The sequence below is a fragment of the Harpia harpyja genome, chromosome 3 (assembly GCF_026419915.1).
Source record: "Harpia harpyja isolate bHarHar1 chromosome 3, bHarHar1 primary haplotype, whole genome shotgun sequence".
Lineage (NCBI taxonomy): Eukaryota > Metazoa > Chordata > Aves > Accipitriformes > Accipitridae > Harpia > Harpia harpyja.
This window is the reverse complement of record NC_068942.1, coordinates 71,463,660-71,469,716: the sequence shown is the minus strand read 5'-3', so window position 1 is coordinate 71,469,716 and position 6,057 is coordinate 71,463,660.

The following is a 6,057-nucleotide window of genomic DNA, read 5'->3' as shown; positions in this document are numbered from 1 at the left end:
AACGAGGCGCTCAGAGCAGATCTGCAAGAGCTCTGGGCTGGGGCAATTGGGGAGGGTCACATCTGCCTGTACCACAGCTATTTTGGGAAACACTGCTGCTTCAGAGAAGCCTCAGAGATCCTCTGACAGAAAAGCACCATCATTTTTATCACCCTATTTTTAAAGTACTCTGGCACTTACTACCCCACGGTTCTTCTTTATTTTCCCCAGCTTACTCTTGCTTCTTCATATAACACTGCTTCTCTGTTTCCAGCTTCCTAATGCCCCTGGGGGGGGGGCAGCGTGAACACACAAGAACCAGCTCTCTGTAAAGCTAGACAAGCATCTGTGTGTGTGCTTGCAAGATGCATGCTGTTTTTCTCACAGTGCTCCTGCATTAAAAAGGAGTCACGAAGATGGGGCCACTTTTGACTCGGATGCCCTCGGAGGTCAGCACAGCCAGGGGCTGAGGGAAGGCAAATGGGACCTGCCTCACCAGTTAAGCTACAAGAAATGGTGCAAGAAGCCACATCCTGGGCAGCATCGGACAGCCGTGCTTTCTGTGATGTGGCTTGGTGCTCCCAGATGTGATAGCACAGCTGTGCTGCACAGCGCAGGGCTGGGTTGCCCATCTCCTGGTCCTGATGTGCCTGCTCTGCAGCGTCAGGTCTTGAATACAAAACCAAGCTCGAGACCAACACTTGCACTGGGCTGCCTGTAAATCAAGTGATCCTCAACAGCTGCCGCAAAACAAAACTTGCCAGCTGCCAGCTGAACCCTGGCACTGCCAAAACCACCCTGCAGCAGCCAGAGCTGCTTCAGCCATGTTGGCAGAGCTGCTCGAATACCTGCTGCCCACGGCTGCGGGAGAAATATGCCCAATCGTGTTTAAAAGCTGGGACTGGGGCATGCTTGTCCTCACTAGTGTTCAGTTCGTGGGTCCTCCCCAGACACCGATGTCTGTGCTTGGGCTGGCACACAGTTTGTGTACAGCGGGTAAGAGGCCTAATTTTAGATTAGGGAATGAAACACAGATCTCAAAGGTCACTGGATGGAACCAAATCCCAGCTGGCCCTCATGATGGTAGCAGCATCGTATTTAGACCTGGAGGGACTAATCAGGACATCTTCTCACTGCAGTTGTTTTCCTCCAGCCCAGGCACTTTCCCTGCCCTGGGACTCGCTGCCTTGGGGCATCTCTTTTTGCCCAGCAGGAAAGGCCCATAAATTCCCCACTCCTGCGTGGTGGAAACTACTGGTGGGGGAAAACACATATGAAACTGCAAAAGCAGTACTTCTTTTTGAGGTCTTGAAAGCAAGACATGAAGAAGTGCTTCTATTTTGAACTTCATTTTGGGTCCTCAAGGTTTGCCCGTTGCTGTTCCCAGGCTCTCTCCTGCTGGGTTATCCTCATGTGTCCAAGCAAATTCAGGTTTGGTGAGTGGCACAGAAGGAAGTTTTCAGGGGAAATCCAAGTGGCCGTGAGGACTCAATAGCCTGTGTTTGAAACCCTCTGACTCAGTAAGGAACTCATCGCTTATCTTGCACTGTTGAAATCAACGGAGTTGTTGCTATCAAATTTACTGGCAGTAGAGAGAGGCCCTTCATCTCTTCATAAATAGTGGCATATTCCTGAATGAGGTTTACAGATCTCCCGAGGACTGAAATTCCCACTGACCTTGCAATAAACTGTTCCTCTTTCCTCAACAAACATCTGAGGAATCCTGCTGGCTTTTCAGGACGATAACATTTTTCTTTGCCTCCCCCTGCCCTGGCAGAACCTGCACTGCTGGGCTGGGTAAGGTGCTTTGTACATATTTGCTCTCCTAGGAGTTGTCCCAAGAGCGCAGGGGCCAGACATGGATCCTTCCTAAACCACTCCAGCATCAGATGAGGTTGTCATAGTATTTCTAACATCCCCTTCATAAAACAGATTAAAAGCTCCAAAGTAAGTGAAGATGAGTGACAGATATGAAAACCAATATTGCAATGCCTATGTAAAGGCAGTATTTTGGATGCAGTATTTAAAAGTAAGCCCTGTGTGTGCAATTTTAGCTCCTTCAGGCTTCTATCCACCCGCATTAGGAAGAAGCAGCTTCACTTATAAGAGGTTGAAAGGGCTGTTACATATAGTATTGAAGTTCATTTTTTTTAAACTGTGGAAAATAATATTCCTTTGAGGATTCTGTTCGGTACACCCCATTAAAGCATTTTTCCCAGAAATAGAGCTGTAACAGCAACAATGCAATTCATTTTTTGTGTCGTGACTAAAACAATGGCATCTGAATCCACACACCAAGGCCCAAGGTGACTGATTGTGAAGACGTAGCAGTTGTTGTTTGCAATGGATTGTGAATAACTCTGGGAAATATTGCAGTGAGTTTTGCTGCCTGGGTGTAGGCAGTTTTGTTAACTGAAGTTTTTCTCCTGCTCTGGATGTTTAATAAGCAAAACTAGGCATCCATTCAAGTATTCCTGCCCTGTTGCAAGCCAAACAAGTCCTTTTTTTTTTATTATTATTAATTCACTTAGAAGAGAAAACCTTGAGCTGTTTCAGTATTCAATCACTTGCAAAAGGCATTTGGATGGAAATGAGAAATCCCAGACCCAAGGATCAGGGCCAAAAGCAGAAGAAATGGTGTGTTCAGGTTCAGCCCCCTCCCCATGGGCAGCACTGAAACGTTCCATGTGGGACTCCACCATGGGGGGTCCTGGGAGGTGCTCTCTTGCCGTGGCGTAGGTAGCCTTCGCCGCAATGCCTACTGCTGCGGTGCCAAAGGCATGCCCAGCCTGGGAGGATGCTGCAGCTGCTCCGAGATCCCGGCCAGCACTGCAAGCGCAGGATCCTCTCAAGTATGGCTTTTTTCCTTGCACAGAATAATCGGGTTGAAATTTAGACCACAACTTGGTACAATCCCACGGATCTATTTTCTCTTGTGCCAGGGCTGAATTTGATTTTGTGCTGTTTGGTAGTGAAGAAATGAGCAAAAGTCATACGGTTAACAAAAAGGGAAAAAAGAGCTCTTTTTTCAGATACAACAGAGTTACAGAGAGGCATTTCACACATGATGCCACAAGGCCGCACACCCACTCTTAGGGCCAGAGGCACTCCTGAGGTAGGTGGGGATGGAGGACCGGAGCTGTGTGGGTGCCTCCTTCCCGGGGCCATCATCTCCTGCTGGGCAGAGGCAAGTGGAGGGCCGGGCTGCAGGCTAGGTCAGGGGCAGGAGATGTATGGGATAAGAAGCACAAACTATTTCTCAGTGCTTCCCCTCCCTGCATCCCACTGTCTTCCCTTTGCCCCTCTCCCCATGCCACCAGGATCCAGTTCATCAGATCCAGAAGAAGGTCTCCTGAGCCAATGTGGTGTCTGGTGCGCCCTTCAGCAGCCACAAGCAATCGTGCTTCCAAATAACAGCTCCTCCCTGAGCTTGCTGGGAGAACTTCTTACCAAGGGCAAATTAAGCCTGGCCCTTTGGCTTGTTATTTCTCTCCACACATCTCCTTGAAGACGGTACACGCGTCATCCCGGGGAACAGTCTTTGTTTTGGAGGGTGACGAACGACTGCTTAGCAAGAACAGGTGCAGGGTGGATTCAGTCCTGAGATCACTGAGGGAAAGGGGCACTGTGGGCTTTCACTAGTACTTTGGAGGGCTCAAGGACCTTTTGTTTAAAGGGGTCTCAAGATGAAAGCATGTGTAATGCATTCTTGTGCTGTAATTGGGGCTGCAAGGGGAAGATGATGGTCCATGTGTTCAAGTGACATGCTTTTGGAGACAAAAGCCACCAGCTCTTTTGGCCCTGCTCCTCCTAGTGAATCTCTGATGATTAATTCCATGATTACCTCTTATCTACTCAATGAGCTTCTGTTCATAACACAGTTCCTTCAGGAAATATTTTTTCCCAAGTTTTGGAGAAAGTATTGTAAAGTTGTGAGCTCCCTCACTCAGAAAATGATCCCCAGCACTTTGTGCCTTGCTCAGGATGCCAGACTTTTACGATTACTTTGATTTTCTTTAATTTTAGTTCTGGGATTACCTACTGTGAGCATCAGCAGAAAGTGCTGTTGGATACGTGCACGTGAAAGCAAGAGAAACTCCCTGGTCTTGTTCTTGCCGCTGGCACTGTGCACCACTGAGATTGCAGCTCCTCGTTGCAGGTTGGCATCTGAAAGTAAAACAGCCCCCTGGGGCTGGTTATGGCCCCATGGTCCCTCGCATCCCTATAGCCCTAGAGTGCCACAGCATCAGTGTCACCACATGTTGTCAGCCTGGTGGTGCAGGTCACCAACGCACTCCTGCTCCTGTGTCTGTGTGGTCACGCAGCACTGCTCAAAGGGATTCAGCACGTCTGTCCCATCGCAGACCAGGACCAGCCATGCTGGCACATCTCTTGTGGGTACCTGCCTGGCCTGCTGCTGAATGCCACTGATGGTACGGATGCCACGCTGTCCTCAGTGCTTCAGCCCTATCAGCACTAGCGGTGGTTTTGCTGCATCTGACTTGCATCTATTTGCTGTAGCAGAAGCTTCTTTGTCTATGCCTGACCCCCACAGAAAATGGAGAGGAGCTTATTCCTTCCCTTTTGCAGCAATTTTTTAACTGACTGGAAGACTGTGTCTGTGCTCTGTGCCTTCCCTGGAAATACTTCTTTAGTCCATAGACAGAAAAAAGTGGAAGGCCACTGCTCTGCACTGACAAATGTTAAGCAAACCTCTCTTTCTCTGTGGATGTGCTTTACAAGGTCATTCCTGTTTTCTGGGCTTTCTTCTGATTATTAGCATCGTTCTCTCAGCTGCAGTTCGCCAGCCCCTTCCCAGGGGCTGAGTGCAGCCAGGGGATGGCTTGGCAAGCCATATAACCACCCCTTTCTGCCTTCTGGCTTGATTTGCTTTTTCTGTACTTGTGTAACACTGTTCACAGAAAAGCAGTTCTGTCTTGCCTGATGCCAGTCTCCCCACAGTCCTGGGAACCAAGGCACAATCCTGCATCCTGTAACAAAGCCTGTGGGAGCTCCCCAGCCCCATGCTCACTATGGAGTTCAGGCTACAGACCTAGTTGTGCTGCCAGGCCCAATTTCATGCATAGCCAAACATAAACTATGCCTGGTCAGACATCTTGGGACTTAGGTGCTCATCTTTGATCTTCTATTCACTTCTTCTGCCTCATTTAGCAAGAGGTATAATCTCTGTGCAGCTAACAGAGAAAGCCTTCACAGGCATTTTGAGAATCCCTTAGGTAGCAAGATGGCAAAAATACTACAACAGCCTTTTCCTGGAGGTTTCTCTGCTTTACATGTTACTTCTTTTCTGGGATAATGTATTTGAATGACTTGATACGAATTCACAAATCTAAATGGAGAGTGCTACATTGGAAGAGTATTAGTGGCTATTTGCAGTGCTCGGTGTGACAGGGATGAATACAGGGAGGCGAAGTTCACGTTTTCTCAGTGTCCTCAGGCAAATAGTTATGTGGCTGTGGGACTAGAGGAAATTCTTGTAGTTCTTTAAAAAGTCATCTTAATCCACTTTCCCCACACATTAATTTACATCATTCTTCATCTTTTCCCAATACTGTCTTATTATTATGATAGTAATACTAAACAGTTTAAACATGCTATGTCCAATAAATACTCTGGCAACCTGACTGATCTTTTGCACAGGTTTTATGGGAGAGGTGGGCCAATTCCAGTGCTAATGTTATGTCATCATTAGCAGTATTACATAAAAATGTCCTTAAGGGATGGAAGTGCACAGGGATGCTAAGCACAGCACTCCTGTATCTGCCCAGTGCCTGGAGAACCAAAATTACTGGCTTTGGGGTAGTAAATCCAACTACGAGATTTCATGGAGAAATATGCAAAATACAGAAGATAAATGTTTGCTAAACCCTGGTACTTTGGAGAACTGTGATATATAATTACCAAAGTAATTAAGCCTAATACAGCTTGACTTTTCAGCAACCCCTGATATAATAACGTCCTGGCACCTTTTTTCTTCCCAGCCATGTTTGCTGGGTGGTGTCAGGCCACATTGCCCAGCTCATAAAGTGGATATAATACTGCAATCCACTTCTCACT